The sequence below is a fragment of the Lepus europaeus genome, chromosome 5, assembly GCF_033115175.1.
Source record: "Lepus europaeus isolate LE1 chromosome 5, mLepTim1.pri, whole genome shotgun sequence".
In the NCBI taxonomy this organism is placed as follows: Eukaryota; Metazoa; Chordata; class Mammalia; order Lagomorpha; family Leporidae; genus Lepus; species Lepus europaeus.
Genome location: NC_084831.1, coordinates 68,904,751 through 68,919,308, shown reverse-complemented (window position 1 = coordinate 68,919,308; position 14,558 = coordinate 68,904,751). Strand labels below are relative to the sequence as shown.

Here is a 14,558-nt window from a genome sequence, read left to right as displayed (position 1 = left end):
TGGGAGAAAGCAGAAATATATGTAAGATTAAGTTTGACAAAATACATGAGTCTTAGGACAAGTTTTGTGCTTCAGTAGATTAAGTCGCTGCTTGAGAAACCTGGATTCCATATCAGATGGTCAGTTCACATCCTGGCTACTCTACTTTGGATCAAGTTTCCCGCTTACGCATGATAGTCCAGGCAATAGATGATAGTCCAAGTCCTCTGATCCCTGCCACCCATGTGGGATACTTGGATGGAGCTCCAGCTCCTGGCTAAGGCCTGGCCCAGCCCTGGTTGTTTCAGACACTTGGAGAGTAAAATAACAGATAGAAGATCTCTATTTCTATATCTGTCTCTGTCTCTATCTCTTTCTCTCTCATTCTGCCTTTCAAGTAAATGATAATAAAAATACTTTAAAATAGGCATGAGTCTTCATTGATAGTGATATGTAAGCAGCAGAGCTTTCTAGGTAGAGGGCACAGAGCAGGTGACAAGAATACACAAAAGATGAACAAAACAGAAAAATCCTTTTTGAAAAGATAAAATAGACAAACTTTTAGCCAAAGAACAAAGAAAAAATTCAAATAAATAAATGTAGAGATGAAAAAGGAGACATTACAACTGATACCCCAGAAATACTAACCATCATAAGAAACTGATATGAACAACTACATGCAAACAAACAGGAAAACCTCAAAGAAATGGATAAATCCCTAGATACATGTAACATGCAAAGATTAAATCAAGAACATATGGGAACTATAAACAGATCTATGATAAATAATAAGATTGAAGCAGTAATTAAAAATCTCTCATCGGGGACAGCACTGTGGCATAGTGGGTAAAGCCACCGCCTGCAGTGCCGGAATCCCATATGGATGCCGGTGTGAGTCCCAGTTGCTCCACTTCCAATCCAGCTCTTTGTTTATGGCCTGGGAAAGCAGTGGAAGATGGCCCAAGTCCTTGGGCCCTTGCACCCTCATGGGAGACTCAGAAGAAGCTCCTGGCTCCTGGTTTCTGAGCTGCGCAGCTCAGCCATTGCAACCATCTGGGCAGTGAACCATCAGATGGAAGACTTTCACTTTCTCACTCACTTGCTCGCTCACTCACTCTCTCTCGCTCTGTCTCTGCCTCTCTGTAACTCTGCCATTCAAATAAATAAATAAATCTTTTTTTTAAAGTCCCCCATCAAAAAAAGCTAAGGACCTGATGGTTTTACACCTTAATTCTATAAAACATTTAAAAAAGAACTAATTACATGGCCACCATTGTGATGTAGTGGGTTAAGCCCTTGTCTATAGTGCCAGCCAGCATCCCATATGGGCTACAGTTCTTGTATTGGATGTTCCACTTCCAATCCAGCTCCCTGCTAATGGCCTGGGAAAGCAGCAAAGAATGGCCCAAGTATCTGGGCCCCTTCTACTCCTGTGAGAGACCTGGAAGAAGCTCCTTGCTCCTGGCTTTGGCCTAGCCCAGACCTGGCTACTGTGGCCAACTGAGGAGTGAACCAGTATAGGGAAGATTCATTCTCTCTCTCTCTCTCTCTCTCTCTCTGTCTCTCTTTCTCTCTATCTTCTCTATATAACTTTTTTAAATAGATATTTTTTTAAAAGGGAGCTGATCCCAATACCCTTCAAACTATTCCAAAATACTGAAATAAAGACCTTCCATAACAGAAACTGAAAAAATTTGTCACCACTTGTTCAGAATGCAAATGATGCTTAACCATGTGCTACACACAGAAACACAGAAACATGGTTATCACTATAAAAGAAGGTGAAAGCAGAAAATCTCCCAGTAAAAGTACAAAGGAAATCCACAGTAAATAGTAGTATTATTTATGGAAAAATGGCAGAGCCAAGTCATAACCTATCAATAGACACCTTGAATGTAAATGGCCTCAACTCTCAAGTTAAAAGATAGACTGACAGAATGGATTAAAAATCTATTTGCTGCCTACAATAAACACATCTCATCAACAAAGGTACATGCAGACTGAAAGTGAAAAGATGGAAAAAGATATTCCCTGCTAACAAAAACACAAAACAGCTGTTGTGGCCTAATATAAGCCAAAATAAAATTTAATACAAAACTATTTTAAAAGACAAAGAAGCACACTATGTGATGATTAAGGGATTAATTCAAGAGGAAAATGTGACTATAGTAAATGTACATGCACCTAAAAACAGGTCACCTGGTTATTTAAAAGGAATCTTAATGGACCTAAAGGGAAACATAAACTCCAATACAGTAGTAATGAAGGACTTCAATACTCGACTTTCAGCAATCCACAGATCAATCAGACAGAAAATCAGCAAGGAAACAAAACAGTTAACAGACACTATAGATCAAATGCACCTAACTGACATTGACAGAATATTTCATCCTATTGTTTCAGAACACATATTCTTCTCACTAGTGCATGGAACTTTCTTTAGGATAGTCCACAGGCCAGGCCATAAGGCAAGTCTCAGCAAATTACAAAAAATCAAATTCATACCATGCATCTTGTATGAGCACAATGGAATGGAGGTAGAAATCAACAAGTCAAGAATCTCTAGAACATATGCAAAAACATGGAGACTGAACAACATGCTTCTGAATGAACAGTGGGTCACAGCAGAAACAAAAAGAGAAATTAAAAAACTTCTGGAAACAAATGAATACAATACAACATATCAAAACTTATGGGATACGGCAAAGGCAGTGTTAAGAGGAAAGCATAGAGCAACTGGTACGTACATCAAGAAACTGGAAAGGCACCAAATAAATGAGCTATCAGTATATCTCAAAGAGCTAAACAAACAAAAGCAAACCAAACTCAAAACTAGTAGGAGAAAATAAATAACTAAAATTACAGAAGAAATAAATAAAATTGAAATAAAAAATACAAAGGATCAGTGAAACAGAAATCTGGTTTTGCAAGAAATAAATGAAATTGATGCACCATTGGCCCAAATAACCAAAAAATAAATAAATAAAAAAGAGGAAGAAACCCAAATCAATAAAATAAAAGATGAAAAAGAAAATTTAAAAACAAACACAACAGAAATAATAACAATCATCAGAAATTACTAGAAGAAGTTGTATGCCAAAAAATCAGTAAACCCACAAGAAAAGGATGGATTCCTGGACACTTACAACCTACCTAATTGAGTCATAAAGACACAGAAAACCTAAACAGACCAATAACTAATTGGAAATTGAATCAGTAATAAAGACCATTCAGGAAAGAAAAGCTCAGGACCAGATGGCTTCACTGCTGAATTCTATCAGACATTTAAAGAAGAATTAATTCCAATTCTTCTCAATCTATTCAAAACAATTGAAAGGTAGGGAATCCTCCCAAACTCCTTCTGTGAAGCCAGCATAACCTTAATTCCTAAACTTGAAAAAGATACAACAGAGAAAGAGAACTACAGATCAATTTCCCTGATGAATATGGATGCAAAAATCCTCAACAAAATATCAAATCCAACAACACATCAGAAAGATCACCTGGATCAAGTGGAATTTATCCCAGGTACGCAGAGATGATCCAACATTTGCATATCAATATAACAGATCACATTAACAAACTGAAGAACAAAAACCATATGATTATCTCAATATATGCAGGGAAAGCAATTGATAAAATACAACAGCCTTCCATGATGAAAAATTGAAGCAAATTGGGTATAGAAGGAACATTCCTCAACACAATCAGGACAATTTATGACAAACCCACACCAGCATCCTATTGAATGGGGAAAAACTGGATACATTCCCAATGAGATCCAGAACCAGACAAGAATGCCCACTCTCACCACTGCTATTCAATATAGTCCTGGAAGATTTAACCAGAGCCATTAGGCAAGAAAAAGAAATCAAATGGATATAAATTGGGAAAGAAGAAGTCAAACTATCCCTATTTGCAGATGACATAATTCTATGTATAGGGGATCCAAAAGACTCCACACTAAGAGATTATTGGAACCCATAGAAGAGTTTGGTAAAGTGGCAGGATATAAAATCAACACACAAAAATCAATAGCCTTTGCCGTGGCTGAAAAAGACATTTTAAGATCAATCCCATTCACAATAGCCACACACACAAAAAAATCAAATATCTTGGTATAAATTTAACCAAAGTCTATGATGAGAATTACAAAACATTAAAGAAAGAAATAGAAGACACAAAAAATGGAAAAATCTTCTGTGTTCATCGATTGGAAGAATCAATATCATCAAGGCCGGCGCTGTGGCTCACTTGGTTAATCCTCCGCCTGCGGTGCCAGTATCCCATATGGGTGCCGGGTTCTAGTCCCAGTTGCTCTTATTCCAGTCCAGCTCTTTGCTGTGGCCTGGGAAGGCAGTGGAGAATGGCCCAAGTGCTTGGGTCCCTGCACCCGCATGGGAGACCAGGAAGAAGCACCTGGCTCCTGGCTTCAGATCGGCGTAGCTCAGGCCATAGCGGCGATTGGGGGGGGGGGGAGGGGTGAACTAACGGAAGGATGACCTTTCTTTCTCTCTGTCTCTCTCTCTCACTGTCTAACTCTGTCAAATAAATAAATAAATAAATAAATAAATAAAAAGAATCGATATCATCAAAATGTTCATATAAATGTTCTATAAAGTAATTTATAGATTCAATGAGATACCAGTCAAAATACCAAGGACATTCTTCTCAGATACAGAAAAAATAGTGCTGAAATTCATATGTAAACACAGGAGACCACAAATAGTTAAATCAATCCTATACAACAAAAACAAAGCCAGAGGCATCACAATACAAGATTTCAAGATACACTACAGGGCAGTTATAATCAAAACAGCTTGGTACTGGCACAAAAACAGATGGATAAGCCGGCGCCGCGGCTCAACAGGCTAATCCTCCACCTTGCGGCGCCGGTACACCGGGTTCTAGTCCCGGTCGGGGCACCGATCCTGTCCCGGTTGCCCCTCTTCCAGGCCAGCTCTCTGCTGTGGCCAGGGAGTGCAGTGGAGGATGGTCCAAGTGCTTGGGCCCTGCACCCCATGGGAGACCAGGAGAAGCACCTGGCTCCTGCCATCGGATCAGCGCGGTGCGCCGGCCGCAGCGCGCCAACCGCGGCGGCCATTGGAGGGTGAACCAACGGCAAAGGAAGACCTTTCTCTCTGTCTCTCTCTCTCTACTGTCCACTCTGCCTGTCAAAAATAAAAAATAAAAAAAATAAAAAATAAAAAAAAAGAAGATAGCTCTAAAAAAAAAAAAAAAAAAAAAAACAGATGGATAGACCAATGGAATAGACTAGAAACTCCAGAAATCAATCCATGCATCTACAACCAACTTATCTTTGACAAAGGAGCCAAAATCAATTCCTGGAGCAGGGAGACTCTCTTCAACAAATGGTGCTGGAAAAACTGGATTTCTTTGTTCAGAAATATGATGCAAGTCCCCTATCTTACACCTTACACAAAAATCTACTCAAAATGCATCAAAGACCTAAATCTAGAATCTGATACCATCAAATTATTATAGAACATCAGAGAAAACTTCCAAGGCATTTGAAGGAAGACTTCTTGGAAAAGACCCCAGAAGCACAGGCAATCAAAGTTAAAATTAACAAATGTTATTATATCAAATGGAGAAGCTTGTGTACTGCAAAAGAAACACTCAGCAATATGAAGAGGCAACCAACAGAATGAGAGAAATTATTCACAAACTATGCAACTGATAGAGGATTAATAAACAAAGTATATAAAGGGATCAAGAAACTTAACAATAATACCCCAGTTAAGAAACGAGGAAATGACTTAAACAGGCATTTTCCTTTTTTTTTTATTTTCATGGGCAGGCAGAGTAGACAGTGAGAGAGAGAGAAAGGTCTTCCTTTTCCGTTGGTTCACCCTCCAATGGCCGCCGCGGCCAGCGCACCGCGCTGATCCAAAGCCAGGAGCCAGGTGCTTATCCTGGTCTCCCATGGGGTGCAGGGCCCAAGCACTTGGGCCATCCTCCACTGCACTCCTGGGCCACAGCAGAGAGCTGGCCAGGAAGAGGAGCAACCAGGACAGAATCCGGCACCCTGACCGGGATTAGAACCCAGCGTGCCAGTGCCGTAGGCGGAGGATTAGCCTATTGAGCCGCGACGCCAGCCTAAACAGGCATTTTTCAAAAGAGGAAGTCCAAATGGCCAATAGACATAAGAAAAAATGCTCAGGATCACTAGCCATCAGGGAAATGAAAATCAAAGCCACAATGAGGTTTTACCTTACCCCTGTTAGAATGGCTTTCATACAAAATCAACTTACAATAAATGTTGGTGAGGGTGTGGGAGAAAAGGTACCCCAATCCACTGTTGGTGGGAATGTAAACTGGTTCAGCCATTAAGGAAGACAGTATGAAGATGCCTCAGAAATCTAAATATAGGCCTACCATATGATCCAGCCATCCCTCTCCTGGGAATTTACTCAAGGGAAATGAAATCAGCATATGAAAGAGCTGTCTGTACCCCCATGTTTACTGCAGCTCAATTCACAATAGTTAAGATATGGAATCCACCCAAATGTCTGTTAACTGAGACTGGATAAAAGAAGTTATGGAATATGTATACCATCCAATACTAAACAGTTATATAAAAAAAAAAAAAGAAAAAAGAAAGAAAGAAAGAGAGAGAGAAAGAAAGAAAGAAAAGAAGTCCTGTCATTTCCAACAAGATGGATGAAACTGGAAAACATCATACTTAGTGAAATAAGTCAGTCCCAAAAGGACAAATACCACATGTTCTTCCTGATCTATTGTGATACCTAATAGAGCACCTAAAAGGTAATCTATAGAAGTGAAATTAACACTTTGAGATTCAATGACTTTGAACAACCCTTTTTTCAATCATTGAGGAACATTTTTTTTCCTCATACAATTTGTTTAACTCTTTACTTAGAGTTAATCATGTGTATGAAGTTGAAAATAGATCTTAGTAAGAAATAAGAATGGCAATAGGAGAGGGAGGCGGAAGAGTGGTGGAAGTGTAGGCGGGAAGGCAGGTACAGTGGGAAAAATCATTATCTTCCTAAAGCTGTATTTATGAAATGCATGAAGTTTGTATTCATTAAATAAAAGGTTCTGGGGGAAAATTAGGTATACAAGGAATGTAACTCAAAATGAAGACTGTAAATAACAAAATCACAAAAAATATCATGGTGAATAGGGACAAGCTGAAAGCATTTTCCTTCGGATCTAGAATAAGACAAGGATGTCCACTTTCTCTCTTCTTATTCAATATTATTAGCAACAGAGAAAGGGGAACTCGTTGGTAGGAATGTAAATTATTAGTGCTGGCCTTATGGAAATAGTATGGAGTTTTTTTTAAACATTAGAATCAATAACTATACTTTCAAATGCATATGTCTTTATTAATAGTAATATGTGAGCAGCAGAGCTTTCTAGGTAGAGGGAAGAGAGCACATGACAAGAATATACAAAAGATCCAGCCATCCCACTACTGATATATATCTCTAAAACAAGATCATTGCATCAGAGATATTTGCTCCACTATGTTTACTGCAATACTGTTCACAACAGCCAAGATATAAAATTAACCAATGTGTGCATGCTCAGGTGCAAATGTGGTATATACACACAATAGAATATTATTCAGCTATAAAAAAGTAATCAAATCCTGTCACCTGCAGCAAAATGGATGGAACCAGAAGACATGTTAAATGAAATATGTCAAACACAGAAAGACAATACCAAATGTTTTCTATCATATGTGGGAGCTATAAAGAAACCTCAAAGGGAACACAGAATATTGATTATTAAAGGGGAATAGTGGGATGAGTGGGAGAGATACAGAGTGTTTGCATTAAAAAAATAGGGAAAACTGGCTCTGGTTAATTAATTATTACAAATGCATTAACATGAGGTGTTAATAACTGGGAAAGCTGGTTGTGGAGTACATGCGAACTATTTGTACTACTTAAGAATTTTTGTTTCATAAATTTAAAACTATGCTGCAACTAAAAGTTTAAAAAATTGGCTTATTCACAACCAGAGCAATTGGTCTTACTGTAACATGAAGAAGGAAAACATCTAGAAGCACAGATGATAATCTTACTGTACAGATACTGTACAGTATCTGAGGCAGATACTGTATGTGCTTGGTGAGGGAGGGTCAAGGGAGATCAATATGAGGGAATTAACAACATCTCAGAATCCAGGAGGCTGACAAAGACGGTGTAGAATGCTGAAAAGAAATAGATTTCAAGAGTAGGCTTTGAAGAGGGCAGAGGGAGTGGAGTTAGTCAGAAAAATATGTGATCACTGATGGAAGGTCCGCTACTTTACACCAAGCAGTCTGGACATACACTGTAGGACCCAGGAGTCTAAATGTGGAACAAACGGGATCAGATGTTGGTTTGGAAAGTGCACTGTGGAGGTGGCCTGTCAAATGGATGGGAAGGAGGAAGGAAGCTTTCAGGAAAGCTGGTGCCAGCAGTAACAATGTGCTACCTCATCAGAAATCACTAATCGATTTTAAGTTAGATGCATGACAACTAGCAAATATTACTTCCCAGATTGGCTTCTCTTCTCCTAGTAGGGGGACCAGCTAAAGGTGACAATTAAAAACTATACCAAATGTCAGGTTTGAGAAAAGGTAGGCAGCAAATAGTTAGGAGGCCATTCCAGTTGGTCATGACAGAGGTAATGAGAGGTGGAAACTAGGGCAGAGGCAGAGGGAATAATAAAGTGGGAAAAAAAATGAGCAACTCGATCTACAGGGAAAGAACAGAATTGGGCTACTCCTGGGACAGAAAATTCCGAGACGCCCGAGACTTGGAGTCTGGATCCTACAACAGTACTGATTGTATCAGGAGAAACCACAGCACTGAGAGCAGGAATTTATTTAATTTAAGAGGATAGGAAAATAAAACAATTGATTTTCCAGGTACTACTCTTCAGGGAGTGGTGAGTCACCCTGATGGAGTCAGGTGGAAGGTCAATGCCAGGGCAAGAAGAGGAGCAGAGCTAAGGGCAGACCCCAGGCGCAGCTCTGCCATGAAGTGCAGAGTAAAGACACAATGAACTATTCTTTCACCAATGGGCTTGACCTGTGATTCCTCATCAGAGGTAAGGGCAGCCAAGTAACTTTCTGGGATTAACTGAATATTGTAGTTGTTGTGTTTTCAGTTCACTACTTCCTGGCGGAATCAGCTTCACATCTCTTTTCACAGAATCCACCAAGAAGAAAAGAAACCCAGAGCCAGCACCTCTGTCCTCCCTGGGCCCAGAGTCACAGCCTGCATCTGAGCAGCAGAACCAGACCAAGATGTCAGAGCCACCCATAGGAAGCCTTCCTTCTCACTCAGCTCTGTAATTTGTAAAAGTACCATCGTTCTGTCTTGCCAGCCTAATTTTCCAATCACCCGAAAATCCCTTGTGCTCTGCCTCTTCAAAACCCTTATCTCACCACTAACTACCACAGCCTTACCTCGTTTAACCTTCTAATCATGAAAAACCGTTTTAATTTGCTCCTCTGTGGAATCATTATGTCCACAACATTGCAATGTGTCAAGGTAACAGCTTAAATGAGGTGATGGATCTCACAAGTTTAAAGGGACACAGACCAGAACAGATGGCTAAATAAAAGCAAAGAGGCCAGTCACCCATTAAGTAAACAGGTAAGAACCTTTTTTATCGCCATCAAGTAGCTTGTTGCAAAAACAGCAGTTTGCTTTGAAGGAGCCCCAGATGGGATCTCTGCTTTTGTCTACTGCAGAGCCCAGTAGGGCTCTCTGGTTCTTGGGGTTGCTGTGTTGCATTGCATGACTGGGGGCGGGGGGATTAGGGGGAGGGGTTGAGGACAAAGGCATGGAGGGCCTTTCTGAATTTACCAATTGTGAGAAGCAACACTTATAAAATGCCCACCTGAGGGGAAAACAAACTAACCATTTTGGGAAAATTTTCAAAGCAGAACGAAATCACATCTGTAAAACCTGCTCCGTGGTACTCCATATCTGCCTCCCATGTTCCATCAAAGAGAACAAAGCATTGTGCACAGTCAGAATGAGAGGAGCAACAGGAGACTGGAAGCCAGGCAGGGGCTCTTCTGTGCTCCACTGGAATTGTATTCTGCCAGGACAGAGGGGTTCCTTTCACAGCTCAGGCCTCTAGCCTCATTTCTGTTGCATTGCCTGGATCTGATTCTTTGCAGTTCTTCATGTTTCCACATTCTTAGTTAACATGAAAGTGTCCTCATAAAGCTGACACACAACCACCTTGAAAAGCCACTAAGAAAGGTACAATTTCATTCACATTTGATGACCCTAATGGCAAGGACAACAGAACCCAACATGAATGTGGATCTTCCAGTAGTTGCTTCTGCTAGATTGTGACATTGAACTTCACTTACTACATAAAAAACCAGGAAGAAGGCACTTAGAAGGCTAGTGATGACCAAACACGGTGAGAAGGTGTGTGTTTCTCTGCCTGTGGTACAAAGTGGGAGACAGGAAAGTGCACAAAGTACTGACACTCCTTCAAGTCAGGATTGCTTATGGAGTCCATAACTCTGCACACTCATCCAGGTGCTAAAAAAAACCAGAAATGAAACCATACAAGACCATGCTACCCAAGAGTGACAACTTAGTGCAGCTGGCAAGTAGACAAAAACCATAATACCATCCATCAAATGAGGTAAACAAAGGTATGCACACGGCGCTGTGGGAGCCCAAGGAAGAGTGAGCATGGAGAGTTATGGGAGGGACAATGCAGGGAGTGATTATCCAAGGTGCTAGTACTCAGAGTCCTGAAGAACGAGAGAGTTCATAAAGTGAATGTGGGAAGCGCCTTCCTGGCAAAGGGAATAGCAGTTTGAGGGTCCATAATTTGTTCAGAAATTTTCTTTGTCTTTTCTTTTTGTATTTACATAAAGGGAACACATTCCATGTGTTTCATATAGTTTTGTTGTTTTTTTTTTGAGATTTATCTATTTATTTGAAAGGCAGAGTTACAGACACACACACACACACTCACACACTCACACACAAAGAGAGAGAGAGAGAGATCTTCTGTCTTCTGGTTCACTCCCCAAATGGCCACAATGGCCAGATCTGGGTCAATCCAAAGCTAGGAGCCAGGAGCTTCTTCTGGGTCTCTCCATGCGGGTGCAGAAGCGCAAGGACTTGGGAAATCTACTGCTTTCCCAGACCATACCAGAGAGTGGAAGAGCCAGGTCTCAAACCAGTGCCCATATGGGATGCTGGCACAGCAAGCGGAGGCTTTACCGGCTATGCCACAGCGCCAGTCCCTCATATAAATAGTTTTAAGAGCATAATGATACTCCCCACCCTACCCTCCCTCACTCACTCCCACACTCCCTCCTTCTTATTTTTCTTTTAATTCTTACAATGATATTCTTTCAATTTATTTCATAATCACAAGCTTAACCTTCTACTAAATAAAGAATTCATTGAGTAGTAAGCAGAAAGACCATTGTTACTCAGGAGTATAAGGGCTATAAACAATAATCAAGTCTCAAAATGTCAATTTTTCTTATATACATTACATTTTTTGTACTCTGTATATTAGTTACTGCAAATCAGGGCAAACATATATTTGTCTTTTTGGCACTGGCTTATTTTACTAAGCTTAAATCATTTGGTAAGAAGGGCACATGGACTCTGCGGGAAATGATGCTAAACAGGACTCAAATCATAAAAATAATAAGCCAAAAACATTAAGATGGATGCAATTATCTGACTTATCTTCTTTACTGTTGGATAATCACAGGATAAATTTTCAGATTGCAATTATCTGTCTTACCTTCTTTACTGTAGCTAACAACAGGATAAATTTTCATCACTTTCCAATCAAGTGACAGTGTATCAATCACTTAATTTTATTCACAATTGCCATTTATACACTATAACATTGTGTTTCCAATTACTTGACTTATTCCACCAATAAATTTACAGTAAAAGTTTTCAGTCTGTCAACATAGAAAAATTTGAAGACTCTACCTGTTCACACCTGTATTCTATGTCTAACAATTTATGGAATTAATCACTGGTGTCTTTACTGAAGTAGTCATAACATTTTTTAGATCTAATAATCAACAGTTAGGTTAGAGAAAATAACCACCAGTTAGGTTAGAGAAAACAATAATAAGTCCTTCTCAATTTATAATATACAAGAGTTGGCTCAGCAAATTTTCATTTTGCAAAAAACAAACATAAATTTAATAAATAGGTATTTCCCTAAAATCAGAAGCATGAACATTAAGTGATACAATGAGTGGAAGATGCAAAGCACAATTCCAAGTACAGAGTGAGCATTAAAGAAATGGAAAATATTAGGATTTAACTACTAATTTTAGATCCTCGGTAGACATTGGCCAGGTGGTGAGCAGTTGTCAAGAAATGTAAAATGCATGGCAACATCTAGAGACATCTTCTCAAGTATTCCAGGCAGCTGCAAACCCTTGAACTGTTCAGTACAACTTATCCCTACAAGCTCTAAGAGATTGTCCCTGTGCCCAAATAGATCTGATGAATTGCTTTAGGGAATGCTTTCTCCTTTTTTGTGCTTCATTTTGGGTAAGTCTGAAGGGGCTTTTAAGCTGAGACATTTAGAATTTAATCCCCTCTGTGCTACAGAAATATGCATCAAAAATGTGACATTCCAGTTGCTCGCTCTTTAGAGGTGGAATATCATTTATTAGACTTTATAGCAGAAATGCCTATTTCAAATAAAACTCGAAGAGAATTCATGATTTGAGAATTCTATGCAATTGAGAACACAATTGCAGAGTTTTGGACCTAGCAAACGTGCAAGCTATATTAATATGTATACGTTTTCATTCTTTCTACCACAGAATAATTCATTAACCACAAAATAAAGTCTTTAGCCTTTAATTCACTCACTGCTAGATTTGCTTTTGTTTTTTTTTCTTGCAAATGATAGCCAAGAGTATAAAAGTATATTCTTCTATTTAAATACTATTTAACGACTTGAAGTAGTTGCTTACTAGAGTATAATGGCAAGTACTTTTCCTATATATTATCATTTAACCAATAGTGAAATAATAAATAAGAAATGCCATTCAATTTCATGATTTATATTAGTTCTCAATCACCTCACACATTGAGGAGTCTGTTCATACCCACTGCTTATTTTAACCTCATCAAATGCTAATTCTTTGTGTCATGAATGTAATTCTACCTTGTGCCATTGGCCAAGCTCCAAATCTGGATCTCCCAGGATACAATACAGCTTCTTGCCATTTGCTCAAAGATAAATTAGCAAAGCTCTGAGTATATAAATAAAACTTCCATTTGTTTTGTTTTATCTGTTGAATCAACAATCTGTTTGGATACTGCTTATTAAACTAAAGTGACTTCTGGAGAAAATGTCAGCCATTTGTTGAGGGGTGGGGAGTGGGTAGGGGTGAGGAAAGCAGGGTGATAAAGGGGTGAAAAGACCTGATGGATCAAGTCCAAACCAGACCTTATCAAGGTCAGGCAGTCCTAGGCAACATAACTGGTGACAGAATCATTAAGGTCATCATGAGGAGAGCAGTGAATGTCAAACAAGATCAATTTGAATTAACCACACGTCAGAATCCAGGAGGCTGATGAAGAAGGTGTGTAATGCTGAAAGAAAGGATTTTAAGAGTAGGTTTTGAAGAAGGCAGAAGGAGTCGAGCTAGACAGCCAGGAAGGAATGTAACCATTGGTGGAAGGTCTGGTATATCACACCGACGAGTCTGGACCTACACTACAGAATCCAAAAGAAAGTAAATGTGGGATGGACAGGATCAGATTTGATTTTGGCCAGCTCACTTGTGGAGGTGGTATGGCAAACAGATGACAAAGTAGGAAAGACATTTCAGGAAAGACAGTATCAACAACAATGGACTACTTCAGCAGATATCCCTAATGGATTTTTTTTTTTTAAGATTTTTATTTATTTATTTGAAAGGTAGAGGTTTTGTTTGTTTCTTTTTAAAAACTTTTATTTAATAAATATAAATTCCCAAAGTACAGTTTATGGATTACCATGGCTTCCCCCTCCCATAACTTCCCTCCCACCCGCAACCCTCCCATCTCCCGTTCCCTCTCCCATTCCATTCACATAAAGATTCATTTTCAATTCTCTTTATATACAAAAGATCAATGTAGAATATATTAAGTAGAGAAAAAGTAGAGTTAAATACAGTTAGAGAGAGAGAGAGAAAGTGTCTTCCACCCGCTGGTTCATTCCCCAAATGGTTGCAACAGCTAGAATAGGGCCAACCTGAAGCCAGGAGCCAAGAGCTTCTTCCATGTCTCTCATGTGGGTGCAGGGGCCCAAGTATTTGGGCCATCTTCTACTGCTTTCCCAGGCCATAGCAGAGAGCTGGATCAGAAGAGGAGCAGCTGGGACTAGAACAGGGACCCATATGCTGCTGGCAGAGGATTAACCTACTGTACCACAGTGCTCACCCACTAATGGATTTTATATGTATGACAACTAGCAAACATGCCTTCCAAAGATTGGCTTTTCTTCTCCTCGTAGGGCTACTTAGTAGAAGCACACAGTCCAGGTAGAGTGTAAATGGATGTATAATTGTTTAA

At 39.5% G+C, this 14,558-nt stretch overlaps 1 protein-coding gene across 2 annotated transcripts in view; it reads right to left on the bottom strand.

Annotated features, from left to right (window-relative positions):
- Positions 1 to 14,558, bottom strand: part of ST6GALNAC3 (ST6 N-acetylgalactosaminide alpha-2,6-sialyltransferase 3) — a 626,202-nt gene that overhangs the window by 364,286 nt on the left and 247,358 nt on the right. The gene's annotated exons all lie outside the window — the stretch shown is intronic.